We start from the raw sequence: 22,158 nt of genomic DNA on the forward strand, positions 1-22,158 counted from the left end.
CAGAGTCAGGACAAGCAGAGGTTCAGTAGCAGATAATCAGATCACAGGGCAGGGTACAAGAAACCAGGTATCAGGAACAGGGGTGACCAGAGACTCAGACCTGTAACAAGGAAGTTCTGGCAATGACTTGCAGGAAGAGGCAGACTTATATAGTCCATGTAATAGGAAGCATCTGGTGGTAATTGCTCAGAGACACATTAGAGGCCTCTGCAGGCCATACAAAGAACTGCAAGTCCTTAAATGTAATGATAAGCCACCTGCTGGTGGATAGTGGAAGTCCAGGGCAGTCCAACTTAATACCACCACCAGCAGGCAGGAGATGATACAGTATGAATCGTAACAGTACCCCCCCCTGAAGGAGCGGCCTCAGGACGCTCCACAGTGTCTTTAGAAAATGTCCACCAGGGTCCCACAAGAGGGCAGACAACCCAAACATTGGCCAGGTGGGTCGCAGAGGCCAAGCTTGGGAGGGCAGGGAGGGAAAACACTTTAAAAACTTGGTCTTTGGATGATGTAACATAAGCTGTAAACGTCCAGGCAGGATGGCAAGTTGGATAAAAGATTGTACAACATCAGGCAGGACCCAAAAAGCAGCAACAAATACAGGAGGCAGTAAAAGGCAAACCTGGGTGGGCAGGGAGGGAAATAATGCCAACCAAATCCAGACCAGCATCTTTTGGACAGAGAGCAATGTAGAAAACAGGATCTCAGGAAACTGGAGGATATCAGACAAGGTATCAGGCTGGACCGGAGACTGGCAGGCATAAGGCTTGGCAGGAGACTGGACAGGACCATTAGGCTGAGCAGGAGACTGACAGGTATCATCAGGCTTGACAGGATCTTCAGACTGAGCAGGTGACTGAACAGGATCATCAGTCTGAGCAGAAGGCTGGACAGGATCATCAGTCTGAGCAGAAGGCTGGACAGGATCATCAGGCTGAGCAGAAGGCTGGACAGGATCATCAGGCTGAGCAGAAGGCTGGACAGGATCATCAGGCTGAGCAGAAGGCTGGACAGGATCATCAGGCTGAGCAGAAGGCTGGACAGGATCATCAGGCTGAGCAGAAGGCTGGACAGGATCATCAGGCTGAGCAGAAGGCTGGACAGGATCATCAGGCTGAGCAGAAGGCTGGACAGGATCATCAGGCTGAGCAGAAGGCTGGACAGCCTCATCAGGCTGAGCAGAAGGCTGGACAGGATCAGGCTGAATGGGAAACTGGCAGGCACCAACAGGCTTGGCAGGAGACTGGCAGGCATTATCAGGCTGAGCAGGAAACTGGACAGAAACAGGCTGAACAGCAGACTGGACAGGATCATCAGTCTTGGCAGGAAAATGAGCAAGATCAGGCTGAACAGGAGACTGGCAGGCACCAACAGGCTTGGCAGGAAACTGGCATGCATCATCAGGCTGAGGAGGAGACTGGACAGGATCAGAGTGGACAACAGGTTGGCAGGTCTCAGACAGAGCAGGAAACTGGCAGACATCAGGCGCTGCAGCAGGCTTGGTACCAACAGGGCAGACAGCAGTCTTGGAAGCATCAGGAGCGTTGATAACAGGAGTCTCTAGTGGCTGGGCAACAGCAAAAGTCTGTGAAGGCTGGGCAGCAGCAGAAATCTGTGGAGGCTGGGCAGCAGCAGAAATCTGTGGAGGCTGGGCAGCAGCAGAAATCTGTGGAGGCTGGGCAGCAGCCGACATCTGTGGAGGCTGGGCAGCAGCCGACATCTGTGGAGGCTGGGCAGCAGCCGACATCTGTGGAGGCTGGGCAGCAGCCGACATCTGTGGAGGCTGGGCAGCAGCCGACATCTGTGGAGGCTGGGCAGCAGCAGACATCTGTGGAGGCTGGGCAGCAGCAGACATCTGTGGAGGCTGGGCAGCAGCAGACATCTGTGGAGGCTGGGCAGCAGCAGACATCTGTGGAGGCTGGGCAGCAGCAGACATCTGTGGAGGCTGGGCAGCAGCAGACATCTGTGGAGACTGGGCAGCAGCAAAAGTCTGTGGAGACTGGGCAGCAGCAAAAGTCTGTGGAGACTGGGCAGCAGCAAAAGCCTGTGGAGACTGGGCAGCAGCAAAAGTCTGTGGAGACTGGGCAGCAGCAAAAGTCTGTGGAGACTGGGCAGCAGCAAAAGTCTGTGGAGACTGGGCAGCAGCAAAAGTCTGTGGAGACTGGGCAGCAGCAAAAGTCTGTGGAGACTGGGCAGCAGCAAAAGTCTGTGGAGACTGGGCAGCAGCAAAAGTCTGTGACGGCTGGGCAGCAGATTGCATAACATCAGGTGAAACAGAAGGCAGGAAAACTTCAGGCAGGTTAACAGGTTGGGAAACTTCAGACAGGGCAACAGGCTCAGTAGTTTCAGGCAGGGCAACAGACTGCATAACTTCATGGATCTGGACCTTTGGCTTAGTACTTGGCTGGGCCGTTGGCTGAGCGCATGGCTGAACCGTTGGCTGAGCGCTTGACTGGACCTTTGGCTGAGACCCTGATACAGTTTGTGCGAGTTGGCACTGAGACTGTGCGGACTGGGCCTGTGCGAGCTGGAACTGAAACTGAGTGGGCAGGATACTAGATTGAAATTCTGTAAGCTGTATGCCGTTTTCTGCAGACTGGATGCAAAACTCTCCAGACTGTGAGCAGGATTCTGCAGGTTGACTAGAAGTCTCTGCAGACTGGAGGCAATATTCTGCAGACTGGGAACATAGTTCTGCAGACTGGATGCAAAGCTCTGCAGACTGTGAGCAGGATTCTGCAGGCTGTTTTGAAGTCTCTGTAGGTTGGAAGTGAGGTTCTGCAGACTGAGCACAAGGCTCTGCAGATGGAGGCAAAGTCTCTACAGGCTGGAGGTAAGGCTCTGTAGACAAACACACGGCTGGACTGGATTCTGGAGCATACCAAGTCTGCAAGAGCTGTGAGAGGAAGGCAAGAGTTTGTATAACAGGTGTCACCGAAACATTAACCAGAGGCTGCATCAGACAGGAGTTGGATGGAGGCTGCACAGGAGGTAAGATGACTGGAGGCTGCACAGGAGGTAAGATGACTGGAGGCTGCACAGGAGGTAAGATGACTGGAGGCTGCACAGGAGGTAAGATGACTGGAGGCTGCACAGGAGGTAAGATGACTGGAGGCTGCACAGGAGGTAAGATGACTGGAGGCTGCACAGGAGGTGAGTTGACTGGAGGCTGCACAGGAGATGAGATGACTGGAGGCTGCACAGGAGGTAAGATGACTGGAGGCTGTACAGGAGATGAGATGACTGGAGGCTGCACAGGAGGTAAGATGACTGGAGGCTGCACAGGAGGTGAGATGACTGGAGGCTGCACAGGAGGTGTGATGACTGGAGGCTGCACAGGAGGTGTGATGACTGGAGGCTGCACAGGAGGTGAGATGACTGGAGTAATGGAAGCTGTAGGAAAGTATTTGCGTCTAGTCCTGGTGATCACTCTGGAAACTGGAGCAACAGCAGGCTTATTAGATGTAGCTGGATACTGCCAGGACCAGGGTGTGGACCTGATAGCGGTTTGCAAGGGTGCTGATTTTACAGGTTTTTTAACTATTGCAGGTTCTGAGTTCTGGACACAAGAAGAGATACATGGAGAATGAGCAGAAGGAGGAGAGTGGAAACAGGAAGAAAGGATTTCACGCCAGGCAGTAATCAACATAGAAGCAAATTCACGCTTACAGAGCTTATGCAGCATCAATGACTCAGTTGCACGAACACAGGCAGACACATACAATTCCCCCTTCTCAAAGTAAGATTCATAAAACCCTTGTTTGTCTCTCTTTAAATAACCATATAAGTGATCAATCTGATCAGAGTTAAAAATGAAATCAAATTGTTTTGTAATGGGTGATTGGCATTTAAGCTGTTTAGTGGCTGTGGACTGAGGATTCTGAATGTGACGGACATTCGGAGGGTTAACTGAAGAATTTATTACTTGCAGGACTTCTAAATAGGCAGCAATTAAGGCAGAAGCGGATTCATACTTGCAAAGCCTATGCGCAATCAATGTCTCAGTTGCACGTATACAGGCAGACACAAAACCTTCACTTTTGTCACAGTAATACTTAATAAATCCTTCTCTATCCTTTCTCAGAAAATCAAACAAATCATCAATCAGTTCAGAGTCAAAAATAAAATTAAATTCTTCTTTGCTGGGAGACTGACTTTGCAGCTGTTTAACTGCAGTGGACTGGGAGTGAGTGGCATTCAGAGGGTTAACAGGAGGTGTGCATAACAACAAGATTTCTGAATATGCATTGATCAAAGCATGGGCTGACTCAGGCTTACATTTTCTGTCAGACAACAGATTCTCGACTGCACATTTACACCCCCTTACAAACTCAAAGCTTTGTCTTTTATAGAATTCAAAAAAGGCATTTTTGTCTCTCTTTAAATAATTGAAATACATGTTCACTTGTTCTGAGGTAAAATCAACCTGAACTGGATTCACAACAGGTGAGGTAAGGGTTGTGGAACCTGCAGAGATAATCTTCTGCCAAGCGTTTAACAGAAGGGAGGCTTTCCCATACTTGCATATTCCCTGAGTGATCAGGGACTGGAGGGAATCTATGCAAGCCTGCACGGTCTGTTTACCTTTGTTTGAGTAATGATCAAGAAAATATTCCCTGTCATCCTCAAACAAGTTAATCAGAGCTTCTATGGCATATTTGTCAAAAGGTGGATCATAATCACTGACTATACCTTGGTCAGAATCAGGTTGCATGCAAATATTTGTCATTTTGGGGTATGCAAGATCATTCCAGATCCTGGCTAAACTTTCAATATCTTCTGTACGAATTATTCCTAATTTGACATAACTATATGTCTGGCTAATCAACTGCTGCAATTCAGCTTTAGAGAAATCAGCAAAATCTGCACGACACTCAGCTTCATCCTCATCAGCAAGCAATGCATAATAATCAATTTGTTGCAGATCCATTTTTGGACAGAACAGCCAGGTATCAGTGTGCAGTATAGCTGCAGTGGTCAGTGTATATATGGCCAGAACTTACTGTCAGGGGCCTGAACGGAGAAACAGGGTTTGACCACAGTTTGCAGTATACAGACACTGGAACCAGGAATTAAGGTGCAAAAATAATGTTTTATTGCAAATGCAATAATGCAAGCATACATACAAGCGTGAATGTAAATACCATACCACATATGCACAGCACACAATATATACACAAATAACCCGGGAAGCAGTGACAAAATATATATATATAACACCTAACTATCTAACTATCTATTTACAAACGGTGTGCACGAGATATATATGTACAAGCAATGATATACAACAACGCGGTATCAAAAGGAGCAGGCAAAGACAGGTCAAAACGGAATAAAGTCAGCAACAGGTAATCAGATACATACAAGGTACAGAGGAGTAAGCATAAGCAGAGTCAGGACAAGCAGAGGTTCAGTAGCAGATAATCAGATCACAGGGCAGGGTACAAGAAACCAGGTATCAGGAACAGGGGTGACCAGAGACTCAGACCTGTAACAAGGAAGTTCTGGCAATGACTTGCAGGAAGAGGCAGACTTATATAGTCCATGTAATAGGAAGCATCTGGTGGTAATTGCTCAGAGACACATTAGAGGCCTCTGCAGGCCATACAAAGAACTGCAAGTCCTTAAATGTAATGATAAGCCACCTGCTGGTGGATAGTGGAAGTCCAGGGCAGTCCAACTCAATACCACCACCAGCAGGCAGGAGATGATACAGTATGAATCGTAACAATCCCTGGCTACATATACCGGGCACATATACCTCTGGCTACATATACCGGGGACATATACACCTGCCTACATATACTGGGGACATATACCCCTGCCTACATATACTGGGGACATATACCCCTGCCTACATATACTGGGGACATATACACATGCCTACATATACTGGGGACATATACCCCTGCCTACATATACTGGGGACATATACCCCTGCCTACGTATACTGGGCACATATACCCCCGCCTACATATACTGGGACATATACCCCTGCCTACATATACTGGAGACATATACCCCTGCCTACATATACTGGGGACATATACTCCTGACTACATATACTGGGGACATATACCCCTGCCTACATATACTGGGGACATATACCCCTGCCTACATATACTGGGACATATACACCTGCCTACATATACTGGGCACATATACCCCTGGCTACATATACTGGGACATATACCCCTGCCTACATATACTGGGGACATATACCCCTGCCTACATATACTGGGGACATATACCCCTGCCTACATATACTGGGACATATACCCCTGCCTACATATACTGGGGACATATACCCCTGCCTACATATACTTGAGACATATACCCCTGCCTACATATACTGGGACATATACCCCCTGCCTACATATACTGGGACATATACCCCCTGCCTACATTTACTGGGACATATACCCCTGACTACATATACTGGGGACATATACCCCTGCCTACATATACTGGGGACATATACCTCTGCCTACATATACTGGGGACATATACACATGCCTACATATACTGGGGACATATACCCCTGCCTACATATACTGGGGACATATACCCCTGCCTACATATACTGGGGACATATACCTCTGGCTACATATACTGGGGACATATACCTCTGGCTACATATACTGGGGACATATACCCCTGCCTACATATACTGGGGACATATACCCCTGCCTACATATACTGGGGACATATTACTCTGCCTACATATACTGGGGACATATACACATGCCTACATATACTGGGGACATATATCCCTGCCTACATATACTGGGGACATATACCCCTGCCTACATATACTGGGGACATATACCTCTGGCTACATATACTGGGGACATATACCCCTGCCTACATATACTGGGGACATATACCCCTGCCTACATATACTGGGGACATATACGCCTGCCTACATATACTGGGGACATATACCCCTGCCTACATATACTGGAGACATATACCCCTGCCTACATATACTGGGGACATATACCCCTGCCTACATATACTGGGCACATATACATACACATGCCTACATATACTGGGACATATACACCTGCCTACATATACTGGGGACATATACACCTGCCTACATATACTGGGACATATACACCTGCCTACGTATACTGGGCACATATACCCCTGGCTACATATACTGGGACATATACCCCTGCCTACATATACTGGGGACATATACCCCTGCCTACATATACTGGGGACATATACCCCTGCCTACATATACTGGGACATATACCCCTGCCTACATATACTGGGGACATATACCCCTGCCTACATATACTGGAGACATATACCCCTGCCTACATATACTGGGGACATATACTCCTGACTACATATACTGGGGACATATACCCCTGCCTACATATACTGGGGACATATACCCCTGCCTACATATACTGGGACATATACACCTGCCTACATATACTGGGCACATATACCCCTGGCTACATATACTGGGACATATACCCCTGCCTACATATACTGGGGACATATACCCCTGCCTACATATACTGGGGACATATACCCCTGCCTACATATACTGGGACATATACCCCTGCCTACATATACTGGGGACATATACCCCTGCCTACATATACTTGAGACATATACCCCTGCCTACATATACTGGGACATATACCCCCTGCCTACATATACTGGGACATATACCCCCTGCCTACATTTACTGGGACATATACCCCTGACTACATATACTGGGGACATATACCCCTGCCTACATATACTGGGGACATATACCTCTGCCTACATATACTGGGGACATATACACATGCCTACATATACTGGGGACATATACCCCTGCCTACATATACTGGGGACATATACCCCTGCCTACATATACTGGGGACATATACCTCTGGCTACATATACTGGGGACATATACCTCTGGCTACATATACTGGGGACATATACCCCTGCCTACATATACTGGGGACATATACCCCTGCCTACATATACTGGGGACATATTACTCTGCCTACATATACTGGGGACATATACACATGCCTACATATACTGGGGACATATATCCCTGCCTACATATACTGGGGACATATACCCCTGCCTACATATACTGGGGACATATACCTCTGGCTACATATACTGGGGACATATACCCCTGCCTACATATACTGGGGACATATACCCCTGCCTACATATACTGGGGACATATACGCCTGCCTACATATACTGGGGACATATACCCCTGCCTACATATACTGGAGACATATACCCCTGCCTACATATACTGGGGACATATACCCCTGCCTACATATACTGGGCACATATACATACACATGCCTACATATACTGGGACATATACACCTGCCTACATATACTGGGGACATATACACCTGCCTACATATACTGGGACATATACACCTGCCTACATATACTGGGCACATATACCCCTGGCTACATATACTGGGACATATACCCCTGCCTACATATACTGGGGACATATACCCCTGCCTACATATACTGGGGACATATACCCCTGCCTACATATACTGGGACATATACCCCTGCCTACATATACTGGGGACATATACCCCTGCCTACATATACTGGAGACATATACCCCTGCCTACATATACTGGGACATATACCCCCTGCCTACATATACTGGGACATATATCCCCTGCCTACATTTACTGGGACATATACCCCTGCCTACATATACTGGGGACATATACCCCTGCCTACATATACTGGGGACATATACCTCTGCCTACATATACTGGGGACATATACACATGCCTACATATACTGGGGACATATACCCCTGCCTACATATACTGGGGACATATACCCCTGCCTACATATACTGGAGACATATACCCCTGCCTACATATACTGGGGACATATACTCCTGACTACATATACTGGGGACATATACCCCTGCCTACATATACTGGGGACATATACACCTGCCTACATATACTGGGGACATATACCCCTGCCTACATATACTGGGGACATATACCCCCTGGCTACATATACCGGGGACATATACCCCTGCCTACATATACTGGGGACATATACTCCTGACTACATATACAGGGCATATATATCTCTGGCTACATATACTGGGCACATATACCCCTGGCTACATATACTGGGGACATATACACCTGGCTACATATACTGGGCACATATACCTCTGGCTACATATACACCTGCCTACATATACTGGGCACATATACCCCTGGCTACATATACTGGGCACATACCCCTGGCTACATATACTGGGCACATATATCCCTGGCTACATATACTGGGGACAACTGGCTGTTTGTCATTATGTGCATTTACTGGTGAAAAGCGGTCTCTTATTATGTGCATTTACTGGTGAAAAGCTGTCTCTTATTATGTGCATTTACTAGGGAAACGCTGTCTCTCATTACCTGCATTTACTGGTGAAACTTTCTCTTATGTGCATTTAGTGGGGAAACGCTGTCTCTCATTACATGCATATAGTCTACGTGTCACGGAGATCTGAACGTTTGGTTTGATGTGTCACGACTCCAAAAAGGTTGGGAACCACTGTACTAGGGTATATTTGTTACCTCATATGTGAGAAGGCTTTGCACTGCTATTCTTTCACTCAGAACCAAGCACCAACATAGAATAGATAGAATGTAGCACCTAATACAGGATTAGTCAAACGCAGAAGGATATTTGTTAAGACTAAAATATTCCACCAGGAAGCAATGTTGCAGACTAGTAGTATGAGGCAATGGAAAACAGAACCCTACCATAGATGACGAAAGACAAATAGAGTAATAAATATGTTATAGATGGCATCCATTCCTCTCTTCCCAAAACCATTGACTGCTTTCACCCTCTTTTCCTTTCAGTGTGTCTGTGTTTTGCCAAAAAAAGCCCCTCTCTTTTCAGTCTATTTGTCTCTCTCTCTCCAAAAACCTCTTCCTGTTTTTCTTTTTGTAGCAATTTAGATTGGAATGGTTTGAGAAGGTACTTATAGCACAGAGTAAGCCTGTGTTTACACTGGCAGTAAAAACGTTCAGTTTATCAGAACTGAGCGTAAATGATCCAAACTGATGCAAACAGATCCCATGCAAAGCAACAGGATCCATTCACATCATTCTGTTCAGTCCATTATGGTTCTCACTAGGTTACTTAGCTCACATGTTTCTCAAAGTATTCACTTGCCTCCATCCAATCTATTCATCTGCCGCTGCTACCACCATTCATTCGGGTTCCTGCACCCTAGAAACACTGATATAGTGATCCCAGAGCCCAATCAGAGGCATCAGGCTTCAACTGGTTTGCAATAGACCAGTGGGAATCGTCCTATCCCAGAGAGGATTTTCATTGCTTCACTGAGTAGTGAACCAATGAAAATCCTACCTGGTGCTCAGGGAGGCTTCCCATTGGACATTTGTAAACCAGTGGGAGCCTGATGCTTCTGATGGGGCTCTGCGATTGGTATACTGGTATTTCTGGCATGCAGGGACCCGAATGGACGACAGCTGTGATGGAGGAGGCATGCAGCAACAGGTACTGAGCAGGTGGCGATGTGAAAACAAGGTATTTGCGATAATTCATCTTTAAGTAGGCAACTGTGGTTTCCCATGATGCACCACTCCTAAATATGCAAAATATTTCTTTATAGTCCCCAAATGTCCCTCTTTGGGAACCCTGTCCCTCTGTCCCTTTTCCTCCCTCATTTGTCCCTCTTTCAAGACTGATGTACAGATCTATGTAAATATGTGTTTTCCTACTGAATAATGTGTTAAATTGACTCTAAACTTTATTCCCATCCTTTAAATTAATATATTTCTTATTTTCAAGTGTTAACATTAAGGATAATGGATCAGGGCGCGATTAGGGGTGTAGCAAGGGCGTGGCTTAAGTGTCCCTCTTTCTTATCTCAAAGTGTTGGGAGGCATGATCTCTATGCAACAAACAAAGATATGAAAGGTCCGGCATTGCATCAATTTTCCATTAAAAGAGCTTTATTGCTAATGGCTCTCAAAGTTTCTTCAAAATATTCAAGGAGTTTTGAATCAGGATGATACCATTTATTGGCTAACTTAGAGATGAGTAAACAGTGAGCTTTCAGCTTATAAAAAACCTTTGTCAGACTGGTTCCTGACAAAAACTGAAAAACACAGCTTAAATACACTGACATACAGAGGAGAAACATTCTTTAGCAAACATAAATGTAATTAGATGCCTAATTGTTACTGAGGCTTTCCCAGGCATCCTGGCTAAATTGATAAGATCAACAGTTCCCTCAACAGAACATAAAGTGGACTCTGGTGATGGGGAGACATTGTAAATTCCTAGTTTAAATTGTAACTGGGCTGGTTACATGCACCATTAATTCTAAGCTAAAGAGAATTGTGGCATTTGAAACCAGCACATGAAAGCAAATGAAATGAATAGTGACAGTAAACACCACCTTACACAGCATATGACACAAAAAGTGAATGAAAAGATAGAAAAATTTAAAGAATTGTGGCATTTAAAACCCATCCTCCGGGAAAGCCTCCTGAGTAACAGTTAAGGCATCTAATTACATTTATGTTTGCTAAAGAATGTTTCTCCTCTGTATGTCACTGTATATAAGCTGTGTTTTTCATTTTTTTCAGGAACCAGTCCGATGAAGGCTTTTTGTAAGCCGAAAGCTCGTTGTTTATTCATCTCTAAGTTAGCCAATAAATGGTATTATCCTGTTTCAAAACTCCTTGCTTTTACTGATGGCTAACAGGGTACAGCACTCTACTGCTTCAAAATATTCATAAATAGAAGCAAATATTAAAAATGCACATACCCTTGTGGTTTGGATGGGGTTGTGGGGCATGGTGGTGACTACGGCCCGCCTAATGACCGTTTCGCTATGGCAGCATCTTCAGCAAGCTCTTTTAATGTAAAATTGATGCAGTGCCGAACCTTTCATATCTTTGTTACATGGACATTTGCTGGCATTTCTGGGCCCTGAGCACGCAGATCGTTACATGCACATAGTACCCATGGAATTGGTGTGTCTGTAAACTGAGGGGTGTCATTTTTACATGCTGCCGTGGTGCCTGTCGCTGTACATCCTTTATCGTTGCCATATTGTGTATCTGTATCTCTGTTGGACAAGAGCACACGGTATGCAGATGCAGCGTGGTGCAACCCATGAAGGCAACCACGCTAATGAAGAAGGTGATATTGATGATGAATCCTCCGATTCCAGTGGAGAAAGAGTAGTGGAAGAAGCTGTCGAGGCCGGATGGCAAAATGCAGAAAATGTATTCGATAATCCAGCTATCCTGACTACACGGAATAAGGTTGTGTGGGCTAAGGTGGCAGAGATCAAACTGGGAGGCTGTGTGAAAAGAGGTTAAGATCTTTTGGACTGTAAATACTCTGAAAAAGTATGAAAGTAAAGGAAATGTGGCTAGAGGGTTCAGAAAGTATCAAGAGCCAGCTGAATATCAAAACGATACTAAGTTTATGGAAAAATGGCGTGATGCACATCTGACGTATGTATCAACTTTACAAAGTATTGTGTTGGAAAGAACAGAAGAGAAACACACAGTGATCCTGAAAGAAATAAAAGACTTGAAGGAACAATACAAAGGACTAGTTGATCAAGAGCGTTATAGTGGAACCTTGAGAAAAATAGTCAAAAGATTAGCCCCTATCCAAGAGGAAATTAAGAAAAGAAAGTTGCAAAAATATATGGGAGGAACTGATGATTTTAAGGCTGGAAAATAATTTAATCGGGGCTTTTATAAACCGAGGTTTGGAAGACCAGGGGGCCCGAGACCGCAACGTCCAAGAAAAGGATACTGGACGACTGATACAGAATCCAGTGAGGAGGAGTTAGGAAAACGTAATCCCTATAAAAAAGGAAACCCAGGACCTGAAGTGGGTAGCAACAAACAACCAGAATGTGTGTCCAATCCAGGGGGTGCCCCTGGTACATCCTTTATGGACATTTGCTGGCATTTCTGGGCCTTGAGCACGCAGATCGTTACATGCACATAGTACCCATGGATTTGGTGTGTCTGTGACCTGGGGGGTGTAATTTTTACACGCTGCCGTGGTGCCTGTCGCTGTACATCCTTTATCGTTGCCATGATCTCTTTATGCCCATGAAGGCAAATTACACCCAGGATCACCTTGTAAGAGAAGAAAGCTTACCCTAGAAATCTGGATAACCAACATCAAGGTTCATTCTTGATGAGATCCCAGGCCCATTGTCCAGGTACCTCTTGTGTCTCCAAAATAAGACCAGGGTCTAAAATTTGTCTTTGGAAGAGTTTGACAGCACTTAAGTATCCGATATTCTAAACCGCAGTTTACTGTGTGCCTCTCTAAAATCAAACTATGCAGACATTGTTTGTGGCTCAAACAAAAATGGCACACAATCCCTTTTTCTACAAAGCAAGATATAGTAACTAAATGCTATCTAGTTTATTTTAGTGCTACAGAGGATGCCTCTCGACACACAGGTACTGCTGCAGAAACAGCAAACATTACAAGCTGAGCACTGTAATTTTGGCTGGTATTCCATTTTTTTTTTTAATGGAATTTTAGCAGAAATAGTCACACCATAATATGAAACATCAGTCTGTAGACCCAAAAAGTTTTTCAACCAAATTGGCCTAAACTAGCATACTTTCCCTAAAATGTTTCTCATTGCTTTATCATGACCAGAGCAATAATTTATGCTTTCCAGACTAAAGACTCTCTGTATAATTACTCCAGCCTTGTATTCCTCGTAATAGCAACACATGTTCCGTTTCCCCTTTCAGGTCTGATAAAACTTCAGTGCAAACTACATCTGGCTTTTATTGGGCCTGTAGACTTTTCCCACCGGAGGAATGAAGACGCAGAGCAAGAAATCCTGTAAGCTGAGACTGTGAACAGCAAGGTTTGGATTCGGCTGTCACTGTGGATGGGAGGGTAATGAAGAGATGTGGCCCTTATGCTCGCTTTTATGGCGTTAGGTTATTTTGGATGGGTAAGAAAATGCAGAGCTATCACTATAGCTGGTCACCGTGGCTGGGAGTGTAATGAAGAGATGAGGTCCTCCTTACGCTTGCTTTTATGGCGTTAGCTTATTTTGGATGGATATGAAAATGCAGAGCTATCACTGTAGCCGGTTAAATATATACTGTAATTAGACCAGACTCATAAATGTCCAATGAAAGATTTGAAGCTTAACGCCAGGCTAAACTGTGGCCACCGCAGCGTGAAGACACTGGTACCTTATCACAGTGGTTCAGTTAGCTTAATCTGGTGGTGTCAGTGTGTTTGTAATAATTAGAGTTGGGCCGAACCTCCGATTTTAGGTTCGCGAACCTGGTTCGCGAACTTCCGCGGAAGGTTCGGTTCGCGTTAAAGTTTGCGAACCGCAATAGACTTCAATGGGGATGCGAACTTTGAAAAAAAAAATAATTATGCTGGCCACAAAAGTGATGGAAAAGATGTTTCAAGGGGTCTAACACCTGGAGGGGGGCATGGCGGAGTGGGATACATGCCAAAAGTCCCGGGGAAAAATCTGGATTTGACGCAAAGCAGCGTTTTAAGGGCAGAAATCACATTGAATGCTAAATGACAGGCCTAAAGTGCTTTCAAACATCTTGCATGTGTATACATCAATCAGGTAGTGTAATTAAGGTACTGCTTCACACTGACACACCAAACTCACCGTGTAACGCACCGCAAACAGCTGTTTGTGTAGTGACGGCCGTGCTGGACTGGTGCGCACCATGGCGAGAGTGCAGGTTTTGGTGGCTTTACAGCCCATATGGTCGCCTGGCTGATGTAGCTGAATGACAGAACAGTGACTGTCCAGCTGATCAAATTTGGTCTGACCACAATGAGGCAACGACCTTATTATCGTGGGTGTGCCCCCCGAGACACTAATCTAGGCGCCGGTCATTGCTTCATTGTGATACGCAAGCCCCTTCACCACGGCAAGGTAATGATCACGAAGGGGAATGGGCGCATGTACATGCCTTTTCTTTTGTTGTTGCAGCTGCCCGCAGTGCAGCCAGAAAAATTAGGCAGTCATGTTCACGCACCAGAAAAATTATTACAATTATAAAATAATTAAAATTAAAAAATTCAGCAATCCGCCTGGAGTCCCGGACCCTGTTGGTGGTGGCGGAGAAGGTAGTCAAGCGGCCTGCAGGCAGACATGCTGTGTGGAGGGACTGGGAGCGACTTAGTCTTCTTGGGGCAGGCCAGGCAGCCAGTCACACGGCGTGCAGGCAGAGATGCTGTGAGTGCGGGGACTGACTTAGTCTTGGGGCGGGCAGCAGCTGAACAGAACAGGTATGCAGTGGCGGGTTCACTGAACAGGTATGCAGTGGTGGGTTCACAGAACAGGTATGCAGTGGTGGGTTCACAGCACAGGTATGCAGTGGTGGGTTCAATGAACAGGTATACAGTGGCGGGTCCACTGAACAGAACAGGTATGCAGTGGCAGGTTCACTGAACAGGTATGCAGTGGTGGGTTCACAGCACAGGTATGCAGTGGTGGGTTCACAGAACAGGTATGCAGTGGTGGGTTCACAGCACAGGTATGCAGTGGTGGGTTCAATGAACAGGTATACAGTGGCGGGTCCACTGAACAGAACAGGTATGCAGTGGCAGGTTCACTGAACAGGTATGCAGTGGTGGGTTCACAGCACAGGTATGCAGTGGTGGGTTCACAGAACAGGTATGCAGTGGTGGGTTCACAGCACAGGTATGCAGTGGTGGGTTCAATGAACAGGTATACAGTGGCGGGTCCACTGAACAGAACAGGTATGCAGTGGCAGGTTCACTGAACAGGTATGCAGTGGTGGGTTCACAGCACAGGTATGCAGTGGTGGGTTCACTGAACAGGTATGCAGTGGTGGGTTCACAGCACAGGTATGCAGTGGTGGGTTCACAGCACAGGTATGCAGTGGTGGGTTCACAGCACAGGTATGCAGTGGTGGGTTCACAGCACAGGTATGCAGTGGTGGGTTCATAGAACAGGTATGCAGCCAGACAGGAACAAGTTAAGCCTAACTAATCTTTCCCTGAGAGACAGTCTGCAGCAGCTCGCCCTACTCTCACTAACGCAGGCAGCACACGAGTGACCGTAATGGCCGCCGCTGCCTGCCTTATATAAGGGGGGGTGGGGCTCCAGGGGCTAGTGTAGCCTAATTGGCTACACTGGGCCTGCTGACTGTGATGTAGAGGGTCAAAGTTGACACTCCATGTGCATTATGGGGCGAACCGAACTTCCGCAAAGGTTCGCCTGCGGGACGCGAACGCGAACCACTGAAGTTCGCATGGAACCGTTCGCAGGCGAACCGTTCGGCCCAACTCTAGTAATAATACAGTATAATCTCATAGTAAACTCCAAGGGACCAAGAAATGTGGTTTACTATATCGGAAGTTTACTACATCAGAAATTGTCTTAGAAATGGCCCAGCATGCACTGGTACATTCTTTGCTGCAAAGAGGCAACTCTGTCCTCCCATTGGAGGTACAGTACAAGCACTTGCACATTTGGTGAACTATAAGTTTAAGTATACCTTAGGGCTGCATAGCCAGGCTGGACAAATTGCTGGTACAGTATCCAGGGCTCCTTAAAATTGCAGCTGTCACTGAATGGAGGCAGCCACTCTCTTCCCGTGAGTGTTTTTGATACCTCCAAGGAACGGACTTGCAGCATGTGTCCTGCAATACTTTCAGCTCACACTTGGGCCATTCATGAAACCATCTTCAACATGCAGCCAATCATAATAAGCCACTTGCATCTGCAATGCGAGTGGCTCCAATAACTCACCGGGCAGGATTTAGCACTCTTCTCTCCACTCTCCTTAGTTTTTCAGCAAGAAGGCCTACACTTCATGTGAAAGTAGCCTGTGTTGCGCTCTATAAGCTAACAGAAGTGTCATCATCACTAACAAGGGAAGAGATACCCAGGAATGCGTACAATCCCATGAGGGGACTGTGACAAATCTTATTTTTATCAGTGATTGCAATGTGGACGTGGTAACGCTGCATCCTCTTTTGTTTACATTCATGTTATTCCTAATTTTCCCCAGGCTGCTTACTTGTACATTACTGTATATCCAGCGCCAGTGCCATTCTTCTTGTCTTACAAATGTTATCAGGCATCAACTCACTTGCAACCAGCCTGAAGAGAGCAGCCAACCATGGGTTTCACACTGACATATGATGCATGCGCCACACCCTGTTTACTATATCCAGAGTCAGCGTCATGTAGGAGCCAAAAACATGTTTACTATTCGAGTTTTATTATATCAGAGTTTACTATACCAGACATTGCTCCTATAGACATATAATGGAGATTGGCCAGGACCTGGAGTGGTAGTTTACTATGGAAACAGTAAATTCGGGCGCCTGAGGCTAGTGGACAAATCGGGCGCCGCCATTCACTCCTATAATAAATATCGTTTAATGGGCGCCCGATAGGAAAAAAGGGCGCCGGAGAAAAAAAACGTTTTAAAAGCGGCGCCCGGAGACTTAATGTTTTATTACTGCTTCTCATGATTACACATTATTTAATGGTTTATACATTTTTAAATATTATTTTTAAACGAAAAACTGTACAATATTTTTTTTAAAACATTATTTTTAAACGAAAAACAGTACATTTTTTTTTTCTACCATTATTTTTAAACGAAAAAACCAACAGGGGGGTCTTAGGTTTAGGCACCAACAGGGGGGTCTTAGGTTTAGGCACCAACAGGGGGGTCTTAGGTTTAGGCACCAACAGGGGGGTCTTAGGTTTAGGCACCAACAGGGGGTCTTAGGTTTAGGCACCAAAAGGGGGGTCTTAGGTTTAGGCACCAACAGGGGGGTCTTAGGTTTAGGCACCAACAGGGGGTCTTAGGTTTAGGCACCAACAGGGGGGTCTTAGGTTTAGGCACCAACAGGGGGGTCTTAGGTTTAGGCACTAACAGGGGGGTCTTAGGTTTAGGCACCAACAGGGGGGTCTTAGGTTTAGGCACTAACAGGGGGGTCTAGGGGTTAGGGGTAGGTACAGGGAGGGTTACTTAGGCACCAACAGGGGGGGTCTTAGGTTTAGGCATCAACAGGGGGGTCTAGGGGTTAGGGGTAGGTACAGGGAGGGTTACTTAGTAATTTTTTTTTTTAAACGTTATTATACGTTTCTTTATTTAAACGAAAAATTAACGTTTTTACAATTGCCGATTTAATGCACAATATTTAATGATTTATAACTTTAAAAAACATTAATTTTAAACGAAATACAGTACAATACATTTTTAAACGTTATCCATGCTTATCGTTAAAAACCCGGCGCCCTTTTTTCCCAGCGCCCCTTTTTAACGTACGCGTTTACTATATCTGCATGTTATATCTGCATGTTTACTTTTCCCAAATGTTTACTATACCCGAGTTTATTATAGCGAGATTATACTGTATATACAGTCTAACACCGCGTACAGATGTCGGCAGTGAAGGGAAATTTGGGCGCCCAATAATTATAGCCCGCTATTTGTAGCCGTGTTTTACATTGGTCAAATTTCCCATCAATACGTTTTCCCTAACACCAATCTGGGAAGACTGATGTCACTAGATTTGGGAGGCAAACCCAACCAAGTGGCCTTTGCCAAAAAGTGTTTGTGTGTATGGGGAGTGCTGACAAAGATAGTTACTTTGTGGACTCTGGACTGTGCTAACAGAGACTGGGACTATCTGGGTCTTCAGTAGTAGGGAATGGAACCTCCTGGGTCTGTGCTAACAGAGACTGGGACTACCAGGTATTGCATTGATAGAGACTGTGTCAGCCCTGAGAGACTGGGACCCCCTGGGACTGCACTGACAGAAACTGGGACTACCTGGGGATGTATTGACAGAGACTGGGACCCCCTGGGACTGCACTGTTAGAAACTGTGTCAGCCCTGACAGAAACTGGGACCCCCTGGGACTGCAATGACAGAGACTGTGACTACCTGGGGATGTATTGACCGAGAATAGGACCCCCTGGAACTGCACTGATAGAAACTGTGTCAGCCCTGACAGAGACTGGGACCCCCTTGGACTGCACTGACAGAGACTGTGTCAGCCCTGACAGAGACTGGGACCCACTGGGACTGCACTGAATGAGACTGGGGCCCCCTGGGACTGCATTGATAGATACTGTGTCAGCCCTGACAGAGACGGTGACCCCATGGGACTGCACTGACAGAGACTGTGTCAGCCCTGACAAAGATGGGGACCCCTGGGACTGCACTGACAGAGACTGGGACCCCCTGGGACTACACTAACAGAGACTGGGACCTCCTGTGACTGCACTGACAGACACTTTGACTGCACTGACATAGACTGGGACCCCGTGGGACTACACTAACAGAGACTGGGACCATCTGGGACTGCACGGACAGAGAATGGGTCAGCACTGACGTACACGGGGACGATCTGGGACTGCACTGACAGAGAATGGGTCAGCACTGACAGAGACTAGGAACATCTTAGACTGCAAAGACAGAGACTAGGTCAGTCCTGACAGAGACTGGGACCCCTGGGTCTGCTCTTATAGAGACTGGGACTGCACTAGCAATTTTTAATCCCAGGGGCAAAAAAAAAAGTTCCTAAAGGCACAAAATACCGGTGTTTATCGAATTATTATTATTATTGATTTATAAAGCGCCAGCATATTCCGTGGCGCTGCAACTAATGAAGAACTACACTGCTAAAATTCCTGGCTCTGAGGTCACCTGAAACCTGTGCCAAAACCACCACAATGAGCCAAGCCATGATTACACAGGCTGTTGTTATCTTGGTGTCTGAAGCTTCTGTAAGGTGGGAGGTTCTGCTACTTCGATAACATAGTTTTGGGGTGGTTGTGTTGGGCTCACATTCAAATGAATGGAACACCCTGACCCAATTCTGATGCAGCACCCAACCTCCCCCTTCACACCATTCTAAGTGGAAAGTGTTAATGAATAATGAATCCTATGCTGAACATAGGATCCATTTACACATCTGCTTGTGGCACGAATTGAAGACGTCACTCAAGTGTGAACCTAGCCTTACTAATTCTGTTTTATTCTGCACTGGGTTGGACAAACCTACATCACAGTGCAGCGTGGTGTATTAGGAAATCACTGAGGTAATACAGACTAAAGTTGGTATCATATCATTTACTGACACGGTGCAGTACAATGAAAATATGTTATGTAGGTTGTTTCGATGCAGATAATGCTTGCTGGAGCTCATATATATCGTGCACTGCAATCACTTCTGTCACAGTTATATTTAAGGATGATAAATGTTTGCTAGATGGCCTGTGCTGCCGTCTCCCTGCTGCTTGTCAGTGGCTCTGTCATCGGATGCCCTCAGCTCAGCACAAGGTTCTTGCCCTTCTTCCTGCCCAGCCAGGGAGGAAACATGAGGCGTCGGACTGCTTGGAAAGGAACCAACTCTGCAGGCTGACTGAACTGTGGCCCTTCCTGTCCGCCTGCCCTCCCAGATTGTATTCTGCAGAAGAAAAATAGAGAGCAGGGCATCCAACCTCAGAGCAATCAGCCACGGCTCCTTCAAAGAGAGCCAAAGTGCCTGATAGAGACTGGCAGGAAGGTGTGGCAAGAAACACAGAGGAAGGGACACGTGGAAAATAATGACTGAAGGCATCCAGCTCAGTAATCACTTCTTTCCTAATGAGGGGAGAGATTAATTAAGGGTGGGGAATGTGGACAGTGGCCAAGTCTGAAGAATGACTGCTTTCAAAGCACAGCACAGCAGAGCAGCAGGCGCAGGATAGGAAACACTAGTAGTATAGTAGCCGTGCTTAAGTACACAGTCACTGCAGCACTTAATAATGCCGCATTGTTCCAGCATGAAATGAACACGCTGAGCAAACTGTCTAAGTGGGCCTGTCGTCGTGACTGCGCATTGTTCAATTCCCTAATGGACCAGCTATATCTGAATAACAGCAACCACTGCTGGGCAGTCTAATATCGGTCTATCGACTTTCCTATGGGACAAACACAGGAATTGCTGCTCCTAATACATCAATTCAGCTAGATAAATCATATCAGACTGTGGCATAAAAATGTAAACAGTAAATAATAATCTTTAAATCACAACTCCAGCCCAGCCAACTTTTCTACGTAGGTGTATCTGGTGAGACCCTTAGTGAGCCTGTCCAGAGTGATCAGAAATGATCGATAATCTGGGGGATTGTATCATTGATGGGCATCTGTAGGGGCGGGTCCCACTAGGAATTGCAGATGCTAAGTGTTTGTAATTGCAATTTTTTCACATTTTACCAAGTGATTTTCCTAGCGATTTTGAAGAAATGTGCAATTTTGCAGCTTCTTTTCTGATGTTGTTCATTGAGCAATGCCAATTGATTTCCTCAGGACACAAAGCAGACCTGAGAGCACAACGGCCAGGAGGTGAGTTTAGTGCCTGATCCCGGTCTCTCCAGCAGCTCTTCACTGCTCTGACACTTGCAGGAGTTCCCTGGGCATCACTGATTACTTTGCATCACGTGATGCAGACTACCATGTAGCAGATAGTATAATGTGATTGGTTCCTTTGGTCCTGATTGCATTACACAAGGCAGTCCTTAAAGGAGAACTGAAGAGAGAGGTATATGGAGGCTGCCATGTTTATTTCCTTTTAAGCAATACCAGTTGCCTGGCAGCCCTGCTGATCCTTTGCCTCTAATACTATTAGCCATAGCCCCTGAACAAGCATGCAGCAGATCAGGTGTTTCAGACTTTAAAGTCAGATCTGACAAGACTAGCTGCATGCTTGTTTCTGGTGTTATTCAGATACTACTGCAGAGAAATAGACCAGCAGGGCTGCCAGGCAACTGGTATTGATTAACAGGAAATAAATATGGCAGCCTCCGTATACCTCTTACTTCAGTTCCCCTTTAATGAATGACCCCAAAAATGTGGATGGCAGTAAAGAAAAGAAAAGCAGTGTGCTGGTCCCACTCCCACTCCCACCTACTCCTGAGATGCTATAGGACTTGTATGTGCAACGTTTCCATTGCTTGTGTGAGTTGCGCCTACAAGGTAATCTTTACCTCTGCTGCACCCCTACCAAACTACATTGGCACAACAGAGTCAAACAAGCAGATTTGTGGACTGCAGTGCA

The sequence above is a fragment of the Hyperolius riggenbachi genome, chromosome 7 (assembly GCF_040937935.1).
Source record: "Hyperolius riggenbachi isolate aHypRig1 chromosome 7, aHypRig1.pri, whole genome shotgun sequence".
NCBI classification, from domain to species: Eukaryota; Metazoa; Chordata; class Amphibia; order Anura; family Hyperoliidae; genus Hyperolius; species Hyperolius riggenbachi.